Below are 13,909 nucleotides of genomic sequence, written 5' to 3' on the forward strand. Positions count from 1 at the left end.
ACACCTATTTCCAAAGGGAGAGGGTGTAACACCCTGCTTCCAAAGGAAATGCTTTGTTCTGCCTCCCAGGGACTGAGCTGCTCAGACCCCAGGAGGGCAGAACAATGTCTGAGAGGTGGAAGCAGCTGTAGCTGCAGTGCAAGCCTTGGGGAGCTGGTTTGGCAGTATTGAGGGTCCATGGTGGAGTCCTCAGGATGCATGGAATTGGCTCCCCAATACCAGATTTGGAATGCGGGCACAATTTCATGATCTTGGACACCTTACATGGCCTTATTCAGAGTTACCATTGTGAATCTGCATATAGGTAAAGACCTATATGTAGTGCACGCGTGTAATGGCGTCCTGGGAAATGGCCCTGGACTATGTGGGGGCACTGTTGCTAGTGCGAGGGTGTCCTCACACTTAGTAACTTTGCACCTAACCTTCATCAAGTGAAGGTTAGACCAATAGGTGACTTATAAGTTACTTAAGTGCAGTGAAAATGGCTGTGAAATAACGTGTGTGTTATTTCACGCAGGCTGCAGTGGCAGTCCTGTGAAAGGGTTTGTCTGAGATCCTTATGGGTGGCAAAAGAAATGCTGTAGCCCATAAGGATCTCCTGGAACCCTGATGCCCTGGGTACCTAAGTACCTAGGTACCATATACTAGGGACTTATAAGGGGGTTCCAGTGTGCCAATTGAAATTGGTAAATGAAGTCACTAGCCTACAGTGATAAATTTAAAAGCAGAGAGAGCATAAGCACTGAGGTTCTGATTAGCAGAGCCTCAGTGACACAGCCAAGCACTATACAGACACACACATTAGGTCATAAACCATGAGCACTGGGGTTCTGACCAGCAGGATCCCAGTTAGACAGGCAAAAACATACTGACATACAGGTATAAATGGGCGTAACATGCCAAGAAAGAAGGTATTTTCCTACAGTCAGGAGGACTGCAAGAAATCTATTTAATCTGTCTTAACCCTCCGGTGGCTGGGCATAAAAGCAATCAGGCTGAACTCAGAGGTAATGTGTAAAGTACTTATGCAAACAAATCAAATCCAATCAGTAGAATCAGATGTATGAATTTCCAAAGTTTTTTAGTGAAATCTATCGCCTAAATGCACAAAGCATCACTCCCAGTTATCTGATTCTACTAGACCAGGAGGAACGTCACAAATGATGCCATAAGTGGGTCAGGTGGTACTACTGGAGTAAAAAAGAAGTTACGTTTGCTAGTGTTCAACAACAGTTCATGAAACAGCTTTTATAGAATAGTAAGTGGACTTCTTGGAGAACAGTGGTGGACCATTTCTTCCAACACAAGGACATTTACTTGAATGCAAAATGATACTATTCAGAAAAAAATCTCATGTATTTGAAGCCATTGATAAGTAGTAAAATCATCCGTACCTTGCTTAGGCCTATTGCGTTGATGGATAAGAGAAGCACTTGCAGTGGTCTAGGGTTATATTTCTGGGCTGTTAGTGCTTGCCTGTTGGATCTTCATGATCTGTAAGATAAATAAAAAAGAGTGTTAGGACTTATATTGATGAAGGCCTATGAGCAGCTAATACAAGAGTTTAGTTTTTACTTCAGATATTAAGTTACAAGTTTTTGTGATCATTGATCAGTGGTGGTCATATAATTCTAACATTCATCTTGTATTAATTAGATTTGCATTTATTCAATTTCCATCATGTTTCTGACCTTTGCCTTTTAGAACTGTTTGATAAGGATTCAACCATTTGTCATTTGCATTCCTGTGTCATTTTCACATTGGATCAGGGCCAGGCTAGCTGTCCCAGGCATCAGACATTTCCTAGGGAGGCTGGAAAGGTGGGGGGCCGGTTTTGTTACTGGGGCCATTTTTGAAGCAGTGCAGCTGTTTTCAAAGCATCCGCTGCAGAGTCCCTAGTTTAAACAGATAACTTTGGTGATTAATGTTCCTTAGAAATTAGGGATTTGTCTAGTGGAAGTTTTGACTCATCTAAGGTAGCACAGAAGGTTAATATGTCTGCTGCAAAGGACGTGTACCATGCATTTCACAGAAGAGTATTTTACGTGCATAGCTGAGTGGGTTACTGCTTTTGTCACAGAAACTCTTGTTACTGTGCAGTTAATAAGTTACAATCATAAACTAGCACAGTGAGCTATGAATGGACATGTCTTATGTAACATTTCCTATACACTGATTTATGCACGTCTGATTCATTGTTTCTGTATTTGTGTGTGATGTAAAGTGCTCCAACACCCTATACCTGTATGAGAGGCGCCATAAAACAAATGAAATACATGTGAGAGAGGGACTATGAAGAGATGAGGGGCACTGTTGGATGGTGATAGTGAGGGAATCATTGATGAGCCCCAATAAAGATAGTTGAATGCTGGTGTACTGCAAATTCATCATTTATTATGCTTTAAAGCTAATGCAATTGAACAAATAACAAACACTGTTGCAGAATGCACCATTTGTACCTACATTTTCTTAGGGGGAGATCCCTCAAACCGTCCTTGTAGTGGTCAGGTTTGCTCTCTCTACTCACTATGCACCGTATGGCGGCTTGTCTGACAAAATTTGCAGGCCAGCTTTGGTTTCCCAGTTCAGCCCTGCATGGGATGATGGAATACCTTTTTTACGTTGGACACTTATTTTATTTCACTTATTTCAAGATAAACTTTATCTAGATTGGCACTTCTCATAAAATCAAGTTGAATATTGTTTCTTTATAAAACACAAAAGCTCCTATCAAATCCTGGTTCAAGAAAAACTATGCAAAATACAAAAATGTGCCAAAACATCTAAGAACTCTTGAAGGCAACGGAAATGAAATTTAAAAAAAGTTAAAAACAGGAGCTGAATGAGAAACAAAGAAGAGTAATTGACATCATTTTTCTATTTCTCACATAACTCAAAGACGGATGCAGAAAAGAAGAGGAAAGTGGGAGGTAAATAAATAAGGAGGTAAATAGGAACAAAAAGGAGCCAATAGGAGAGAAGAAAATGAGAGTTGTTAGAAATTGGGTTTTTGGTTGGCAGTCAGGTTACCCCCGTCAATGCACGAACCCTCACTCTAGTCACGGTAAAAGAGAATCACCCTCAGCTAACCCCTGCTTACCTCCTTGGTAGCTTGGCACAAACAGTAGGCTTAACTTTAGAGTGCTAGGTGTAAAGTATTTGTACCAACACACACAGTAACTTAATGAAAACACTTCAAAATGACATGACACAGGTTTAGAAAAATAGAGAATATTTATCTAAACAAAACACGACCAAAATGACAAAAATCACACAATTCAAAGTCAAGTTATGAATTAAAAAGCAAAAAGAGGTCTTAATGTAGTTTTAAACAGACACTAACACTGTTAGCCTGAAAATGTACCTGGGGTGTGTTAAGAATAATCCTGCACGGGGGAGTGTGTGTCAAAAAGGGCTTGCAATGCGTCGATTTCACTCACGAGCTAGACCTTGTGTCTTTTCTCCTTTCATTGGGTCGGGGAGCGTTGGTTCCTCTCTCCACAGGAGAGCGATGCATCGATCTGGTTAGCACTCTCAGGTCCGGGCAGGCTGTGCATTGTTTTTACATGCCCAGTGGTAGTTGCGCTGGAAATCCAGCCGCAGGATGATCTGAAAACCATGCAGCGCGGTTTGCGATCTCACCAGCCTTTGTCAGCGATGCTGCGCATCGTTTCTCCAGCTCCATGCGTCGATTCTTCGGTTACGTTGCAGGTGAGCATCGATTTTCAGCCGCGAAGCTGGCAGAGCATTGATTTCCTAGCCGCAGATCAGAGTCACGTCAATCTTTTCCCCTAACGGCAGTCTGTGTGTGGATTTCTTCCTCTTATGCTGACAACTTCTCCTTTCAGGGTCCCAGGAACTGGATGGACACTACAGGGCAGAGTAGGAGTCTCTCCTGAGACTCCAGGCGCTGGCAGAGAGAAGTCTTTGCTGTCCCTGAGACTTCAAACAACAGGAGGAAATCTCTAAATCAAGCCCTTGGAGATCTTCACAAGCAGGAAGGCACACAAAGGCCAGTCTATGCCCTCTTACTCTGGCAGAAGCAGCAACTGCAGGATAGCTCCACAAAGCACAGTCACAGGGGGGCAGCTCTTCTTCCTCAGCTCTTCTGCTCTTCTGCAGGCAGAGGTTCCTCTTGGTTTCCAGAAATGTTCTAAAGTATGTGGTTTTGGGTGCCCTTCTTATACCCATTTTCTCCTTTGAAGTAGGCCTACTTCAAAGCAAAGTCTCTCTTGATTGTGAAATTCTGCCTTGCCCAGGCCCCAGACACTCACCAGGGGGTTGGAGACTGCATTGTCTGAGGGCAGGCACTCCCCCCTCCCTCCTAGTACAGATGGCTCATCAGGAAATGCAGACTACACCCCAGCTCCCTTTGTGTCACTGCCTAGTGTGAGGTGCAATCAGCCCAACTGTCAAACTGACCCAGACAGGGAATCCACATACAGGCAGAGTCACTGAAATGGTATAAGCAAGAAAATGCTCACTTTCTAAAAGTGGCATTTTCAAACACAAAATCCTAAAATCAACTTTACTAAAATATGTATTTTTAAATTGTTAGCTCAGAGACCCCAATCTCTACATGTCCATCCTCTCCCAAAGGGAATCTACACTTTAATCAGATTTGAAGGTAGCCCCCATGTTAACCTATGAGAGGGACAGGCCTTGCAACAGTGAAAAATGAATTGAGCAATATTTCACTGTCAGGACATATAAAACATCTTATTATATGTCCTACCTTAACCATACACTGCACCCTGCCCTTGGGGCTACCTAGGGCCTACCTTAGGGGTGCCTTACATGCAAGAAAAGGGAAGGTTTAGGCCTGGCAAGTGGGTACACTTGCCAAGTCGACCTTACAGTTAAAAACTGCACACACAGACACTGCAGTGGCAGGTCTGAGACATGATTACAGAGCTACTTATGTGGGTGGCACAACCAGTGCTGCAGGCCCACTAGTAGCATTTGGTTTACAGGCCCTGGGCACCTCTAGTGCACTTTACTAGGGACTTACTAGTAAATCAAATATGCCAATCATGGATAAACCAATCAACAATACAATTTACACAGAGAGCACAGGCACCTTAGCACTGGTTAGCAGTGGTAAAGTCTCAGAGTTCAAAAGCCAACAGCAACAGGTCTGAAAAAATAGGAGGCAGGAGGCAAAATGATTGGGGATGGCCATGCGTAAACTCCAAAGTCTAACAAGAGTGAAGAGAAGAAGACATGATTTAAAGAAAAAAGAAAAACAAATGTAGAGCCTGAAACAGGAAGGAACCATGAGAAGGATGGAGGGGAAGAAAAGAGACATGGGCATAGGTAGGAAAAAAACATGGTTACTCCCTTTCCATGAAACTAAATAAAGAAGAAGATTGATATGGCAGTGGAAGGAAGTAGGTAAAGAAGAAATAAAAAGAGACTGTAAGAGGAGGGACACAGTACCTTTGACACTAACGGAGTTTAACTGGTTGAGTTAACTAACATGGTGAATGCGGTGAAATAAGGACATTTAGTTGAAAAGTTCTTGTTAAGTCAGGATGGTTAGGTCAAAGTTTGTAAAAAGAAATCTAGTGATATCACAAAGAACTGATTTTAAGCAGTTACCTGGCTGTGGTGTTTGGTGACACTGTATTCGAGAGGCATGGAGACGCTAATGTGAGGAACCCATTTGCTGTGCTGCTCTGATTTTGTCTAAGATAGCAATATAGCAATGCTAATCCACATGAGCAAACTACTCTGAGCAGAATAAATTTCTCTGTTCAGCAAGTAGATGTTTAAATGAGAGTGTTCTATTAATGGTGTATCAGATACATATAGGTTTAAGAACATTCAGTAACAACAACCACATGGAAAAGAGTTACACTTTGAAGTGTTTTTCATAGCAAAATAGACTCCCCTAACTGTTGATGTTTTGATATGCTGGACAAGAAGGCATTGGTGATCAGAGAATATTTTAATGGACTTAGGGGGAGGGAGATCAGCCTTTACAGAAAGGCATTTACCATACCGTGCCATTAACATGCATTCTCTTTACCACGTAGATCTTTAACATGCATGTACCTTTACCATGCATGCCTTTACAACAAAATGGTAGGCATATAACAGGTGTGTGTGTGTGTGTGTGTATATACCTATATCTATATCTATATATATATATATATATATATATATATATATATCTATATATATATATATATATATATATATATATATATAGATATATATATATATATATATATATATATATTTATGTATATCTAGTTTCCATAGGAAGAAAATTTTTTGTTTTGCCAATAACTTTGGCACCTCTTGATGAATCTTCACAAAATTTTCAAAACATAGTTTGCTCAGTTCAGTTGCTGTTTTAAAAGTTTTGGAGTGATCCATCAAAAGAAGGCTGAGAAAAAGAGGGTCCCCATGAATTTTCCCATCGGGATTTTGAACATGACTACAACCAAAACCGCTGGACCAAAATACACCAAATTTGGCAGAAAGCTAGGTCTTGGTCCAGACAGCATCCTTTATATGATTTGGTGCAAATCCGTTCAGTAGTTTTAGAGATATTAAAGGGCACAAAATATAGGTTTTTAGGGATGCGGATCTTCAGCGGATTCAACTGTCCCCGTGCTGATATCTGATTGGCTGCCAACACTTCAACAAGGAAGTGTTGGTAGCCATCTTGGGACTAGGCTTCAACCAAGTCCCGGAAAAACTTTAAAAAAAGAAAAGGGGCCTCGGTAGGGTCACCCTGAACCCCTAGCCTTGGTCTAGAGGTCCCTCATGAACCCACCAGGGCTAAAAAGCATTTTTTTAAATGTTCAGAAAATCCACGTATACGCAGATTTTCTATACATTTTTTTAAAACGGCAGTCTCCCACCCTTTTTTTATTTTGCCCTTGGGTGGGCCAGATCCCAGGGGCATTGGGGTTTTAAAAAAGAGGGAGGGACATGGGGCTCCCCTCCCAGGCCTTGTATTAGCCCAGCGAACCGCCACCTCCCTGGGCGATCACAGACAAATAGGTGGATACAGCACGGTCCTGCGTGCCCTGGGGACCACCACCTACCCGGGCCAGCAAAACAATATTTGATATGGAGGAGGTCCATATGGCCTCCTCCAGATCCCCAGGGTCCGCCTCCTCCATGGGGACTAAAGATTAAATTAACACAGGGAGCACAAGTGCCCCTTGCAGCCTCGGGGACCACCACCTATGTGGGGCAAATTTCAAATGTTGGTGGGGGGCAATGAGGCCCCCTCAAAGAGCTAATTATGAACCATGTGACCACCACCCCCGGGAATGGCTCCTGCTATGTCATGGGGTGCCCACCCCAGGGCATAGCTGTTTGATGTGCGTTGGCAGAAGCTCTGACAGCTCTCACCAAGTTGGAGCAAACACTCTGGTTCCAGCAAGCGAGAGCTATCAAACAGCTTGCAGGAAGCAGAGGTTTCCTCTGTTTCCCTGCTCACAGATATGCAGGCAGGGAAACAGAGGAAACAATTGTTCTCACAGACAGGGAGCTGCATGTTTAGCAGCTCCCTGTCTGTGACAGCAATGTAGGCATCAGCAGGGGATGGGGAGCCGGCTGGGACCATGAGGGCCTTAAGGCTCCCCCACAGTCCCACTGCACACTGGGTGCCCTATGGAGCACCCAGGACAGATGGCCCGGCCCCAGGGGTTGGGGTCCTCCAGGCCGAAATCAGCCAGGCAAGGGGTCGCATGGCCCCCCCACCCTCATTGAATGGAGGTGGGCCCGAGGGATGGGGTCCCCAGGGCCGAAATCAGTCAGGGAGGGGGCCACACAGCCCCCCATCACTACTGAATAGTGGTGGGCCCCAGAGGATGGGGCCACCCTCCCCCATGGTTCTTCTTTAAATTGCTAATAGTATGAAAATGTGCAAACCACATTGTAGCTGTGTTTGCTTGGCCCGCACTGTCTACCTTAGTAGTATGCAAATGTCAGTTTTGATGGCACATTCTTGATGCTGAGGAATAGGAGGACATCTCCACAAAAAAGAGGTACTTACTTCATATAGTTAAGAGGAAGGACCCTGGCTTGGTGGAGATTTACCTCTTTGTAGTCTTGGTGGGCTGTCTATAGAAGGATTCACATTATCACAGAATTGAGGAGAAAGACACACAAGGAGCAATCACATTGACAAATGCACACAAGGTCACTGCTGACATTTCTTTGTGCTCTATTATGCATCTGTGCTGAGGAATACATACTAGACATTTACCCAAGGAGGCAGAAAGAACTCCATTTGAGTAGATATTTCATGCAAAGCTGTGGACTATTGTTGGATAAAAGGGCAGGTGAGCTTCCTTTGTGGCAGAGTCACTCACACAACTACTGACACACCCACACAAACACTCAGACGCTCATGCATCAACTCACAGACACACACTCATGCACCCACTCTCAGACCCACTCAGTGACTCATACACCCACTTAAAGACCCACTCAGACTAAAACACCCACTCACACTCCCACTCAGACACTCATGCACCCACTCACAGACCCACTCAAACTCACGCACTTACTCACAGACCCACATAGTCACTCATGCACCCTCTCAGAGACCCACTCAGACATTTACATACCCACTCACAGACCCACCCAGACTCTCACACATACACTCGCAAACCCAACAGACACTCACACATCCACTCACAGGGACACTCTTACACCCACTGTCACACAAAAAGGCACCTTCTTACACTTACTCTCACACCCAGACAGACACTCTTATGCTCACTCTTACTTCTACATAGACCCTCTCACACCCAGAAACTCTCACGCCCACTCTCACACCAAGAGACACCCTCTCACACCTATTCCCACATCAAGAGAGAAAAGCCCTGTGGCCAACTCCTGCCGCACACTGCCTAAGGCCATGGGCAGCATGGGGTTGGATGGTCAGCGCAGAGCCAAAGGCTGGGTGTGGCAGTGGTTGGATTTACGTATAGTAATGAAAATTACTTTACATTAAGAAAACCATAGAAATTCACTTAAAAAAACAAGGGTTGCAGGGGTGGTATAGTTAGGAAATTGAATTAAAAACTAGAAATAAAAAAATAGAAATTTAATTAAAAAATGAAAGGTTACAGGGATGTTATAGTTCGGTTCTGAATGTACTCGCACAAAAACCAGAGAAATTCAGTGGTTATAGTTACATTTTTTTCAAGTAACTATAAGTCGCAGGCTTAAAGTAACTATCACGTACGCCGTCACCATGCACTGCTAATTACCCCAGATATTACAGCACTTATGACAACTTTTATAATGTCAATAAAATATCAATGAAACATTAGAAGTCAAGTTATTGAAGAAATAAATATGCATGGCGGGCCGCGAATATAGTTACCTTTAGGCCCCGAGTTACACTAAGCATGTCATACAGACACTCTCACACCCACTCACACACCCAGAGAGACACTGTCACAGTCACTCTCACACTCAGGAACACACTATTACACTCAGTCTCACACCCAGAGAGACACTCTCACGTCCACTCTTACTTTCAGAAACACTTTATGACATCCACTCTGACACCTACACAGACACTCTCACGCTCACTCTGACTCTCAGACAGACTCTTTGACACCCACTCTCACACTCAGACAGACATTATCACACTACTCCCACACTAAGACAGACACTCTCACATCCATTGTCACACCAACAGATCCTCACACCCACTCTCACAGCAACGAACATAGCCTCTCAAATCCACTCTCAAACTAGGACATACACTCATACTCACTCTTACACCAAGACAGACATTCATACATCTACTCTTACACCTAGACAGTCACTCACACAAACTCTTACACCAAGGCTGACACTCCCACATCTACTCTCACAATCAGACAGAGACTCTCACACCCACTCTCACACCTATAATGACAGTTGCGCAGTGTTGGGTGGCCGCAAACTTAAAGGGAAGTTTGTGGCTGCCATTTTGTTGTTTTGGGTAAGTGTCTCAGGTCTTGTTGGTGGCAATTTATATGAAGGGGTCATGGTAGACATTCCCTGTCCACATGAGTTGATATGAAAGTGGCAGATTACCTAATATTGAACTAAAAATGTCTGAAATTGTTTGTTTTCTTGGCAGTTGTAAGATTCAGGGATGGATTGGCATTTCCAAATGATATTTAAAAAAAATAGAAACAATTAATTTAAAAAATGTGTGGTAAGAAGTGTTATGGTGTACGTGATAACTACATATGTAACAGGATGCAGACTCTGATACATAGCAAGCACACATTGATGTATAGACTAACTCACCCAGGCACACACTAATGCATACATTAACACACACAGACACATTGATGCTCACACTCACACAACCACACAGACACGAATATATACACTGACAAAGTCAGAAAAACACTGATGTCTACACTAGCACACCCATACACACACGTATCCACACACTTACACATCCAGGAACACATATATGCTGACATGCCCACACACACTGATGTATAGACTGACATACCAACTCAAACACTGACATATACAATAACATAGCCAAGGCCACACTTATCCATGCACTCATACACCCAAGCACACCGTAATGTGTGGAATAACACACACATGCGCACATTGATGCATATAGTATCACACCCAGGCAAACACAGACGTACTAATGCAGGCACTGATACACCCAAATACACACTGATGCATACACTGACACACCCAAACACTGATGCATACACTGACATACGCAGGCAAAGAGTGATGTATACACTAATACACTCATGCCCTCACTTATCCATACACTCACACACCGAAGCACACCCTGAAATGTATGCTGACACTGATGCATACACTAACATACCTGGGGCAATACTGATGCATACACTAAGATAGCCAGGTACACAGTCTTCCACACACTCCTACACACATGCACACACTGACGTATAGACTAACACCCAGGCAGACACTAATGCATGCACTAACACACCCAGGCAAAACCTGACACATATAGTGAGACACCCAGGTGCACACTGATGCATACACTGACACACCCAGGCACACACTGATATATTCCCTGAGATACCCAGGGATACACTGCTCAATATACTGGTAGATGTAGGCACATCCTAATGCAGACACTGACACACCCAGATAGATACTGATGCGTACACTGACACACCTAGACAAACACTGAGCCATTCGCTGACATACCCAGGCAAACAGTGACACATACACTAACACACCCAAGCACACCCTGGCATGTATGCTGACATATTCAGACAGACACTATTACATACACTGACATACCCAGGCACACATTAATGCATATATTAACATATCCAGGTGAACACAAATGCATACACTAACACACCCAGGTACACACTGAAGTATACACTAACACACCCAGGCACAAACTGATGTATAATCTGATCCAGCGACACACTGCTCTATACACTGATACATACAGGCACATACTAATGTAGACACTGATATACCACAATAGACACTTATACATACACTGACACACCCAGACAAATGCTGACACATACACTAACATAGCCAGGTACACACTCATCCATACACTCATACACCTAAGCACACACTAACATACACACTACCAAACCCAGACAGACACTAATGCATACACTGGCACACCCAGGCACACACTGGTATATAGTAGCCTGACATACCCAGAGACTCTTTCATGTGTACACTGATACAGGCAGGCACACACTTATGCATGCATTCACATATTCAGGCAGACACTAATGCATGCACTAACACACCCAGGCAAAACCTGACACATATAGTGAGACACCCAGGTGCACACTGATGCATACACTAACACACCCAAGAAGTCACTTATGCATGCACCAACACACCCAACCTCACATGATGCATAGAATAACACAAACAGGTACACACTAATGCATACACTCACACATCTAGGCACACACTGATGTATAGAGCGACACACCCAGGTACACACTAATCCTCACAGAGACACACCCAAGCAAACAGTTATCCATACACTCAGCCACATAGACACACTCATGCATACACTGACACACCTAAGAACATACTGATGCACACACTGACACACCTAGGGACACAGTAATGCATAGATTTACACACCTAGGGACACACCAATACATAAACTGTCACACCCAGGAACACAATGATGCATACACTTTTACACCCAGGCACTCACTGATGCTCACCCTGATACACTCAGGCACACACCAATGAATTCAATCAGCCACATAGGGACACAATAATGCATACACTGCCATTCTCTCGCACACTGATGCATACCTACTGACACACTGATGCACATACTAACACACCCAACTAGACACTGATAACACTGATAAAGTGGCGGACACTCCCAGACACACACTAATGCATACACTAATACAACTAGGCACACAAATACACTGACACACCTAAGGGGCACACTGATGCATACACTAACACACCAAGGTAGACACTGATGCACACATTGACACACCCAGGTACCCACTAATGCATACAGTAACACTCCTACGGACACACTGATGCACACATTGACACACACAGGCACACACCACAACATGTAGTGACAAACCTAGGGACAGACTAATGCATACACTCACACACCCAGGTACACAATGCATGCATTGACACCTCTAGGTACACACAATACATACATTGACACACCCAGCCATACAGTAATATATACACTGATACACAAAGTCATACATCAACACATATAATAATACATACAGTAGTCTATGGAGCCAAAATAAAAAACACACACAGCTCTTTGTGAGAAATATGACAGTTCTAAAAAGAACCTTTAAAAAAAAATATTCACAACAAACAATTTTTATTTTTTGAGGTGTTTTTTGTTCATTCAGAAAACAACTTAAAAGTGGATAAACTGAAAACACTAAACCTATTTGCGAAACCTTTGCATATGTAAAAGGTATTGTGTTCTAATAAAATAAATAAACGAAATAGTTCAACAACAGTGGCTTTTAAACTTTTCCAACATAGTTACAATGTCTTCATTTATCTCAATGATAAGCTCTTGGCACTTGCCACAGTAAGTCATCATCTCCTTAAATTATTTGCACATAGGTGCAATGGAGATGTTTGAAGCAGCTTGTCCACCAGTAGATGTTGATGGTTGAGGACCAGAAGTGTTATTAACTAGTTTCCTCAACCTGGCCAGGTATACACACTTTTGGTAGTGTTTAATATGCTTCCACATAGTAGGAGTACCATAGTTGTATTGTTTTGTTGAACCCCTCAAAAACTGTTTGCCACATAGATTACACTGCACGAACCTGGCACAGGCTGTTTTTGTCACCACTAGGCACAGTGTACCACACAGTGTACCACCTCCAAACATTGCTCTCCTTTCTGATACTTTCTTCATATTGTGCTCCTACATCTAGTGGGGTTTCAAATGTGCTAGGATCAGTAGCTTTTGCCCTTTTTCTAGCACAGCTGAGATTCTCCAAACTTCTTCACCAGCAGAGAATCCAAAAATAATACTATTTGTTGTGGTTTTTTTTTTAAAGTTGGGAGGGGTTCATCTGAACCAACAGAAAGGTAGATTTTTTTCACAATCTCTGACTCCACAGATTTTAACACTACTCTGCGGATTTGCTGAAATATTAAAGTACGTAATTTATGTACACAAAATACACAGAACTGTTTTGATAATTCCCACACATATGTATTCTTATACTGAAAGTTCATTTGGAGGCTCACATATGCATAAAACATTTTTTTTTAAATTGGTGAATCCGCTGATCAAACTCCGCTGATTTTTTTTAAATGTCACGTCATGACATCATACATCATCATTGAGTATGCTCATGCGACAATATAGATCTGCGGAAAATCAGCGGACCCCAAAATATTTTTGAAAAAAAGTAAA

The 13,909-nt window shown here is 43.0% G+C and overlaps 1 protein-coding gene across 26 annotated transcripts in view; it reads right to left on the reverse strand.

The window, feature by feature from the left end:
- MYT1L (myelin transcription factor 1 like) overlaps nt 1-13,909 on the reverse strand; it is a 1,206,615-nt gene that overhangs the window by 557,625 nt on the left and 635,081 nt on the right. For all 26 annotated transcript variants that reach the window (XM_069235880.1, XM_069235860.1, XM_069235873.1 and 23 more), the window contains one exon: nt 1,395-1,494. The gene's annotated coding sequence lies outside the window, so the exon portion shown is untranslated. The remainder of the gene's footprint in view (nt 1-1,394; nt 1,495-13,909) is intronic.

Source organism: Pleurodeles waltl, chromosome 5 (assembly GCF_031143425.1).
Source record: "Pleurodeles waltl isolate 20211129_DDA chromosome 5, aPleWal1.hap1.20221129, whole genome shotgun sequence".
NCBI classification, from domain to species: Eukaryota; Metazoa; Chordata; class Amphibia; order Caudata; family Salamandridae; genus Pleurodeles; species Pleurodeles waltl.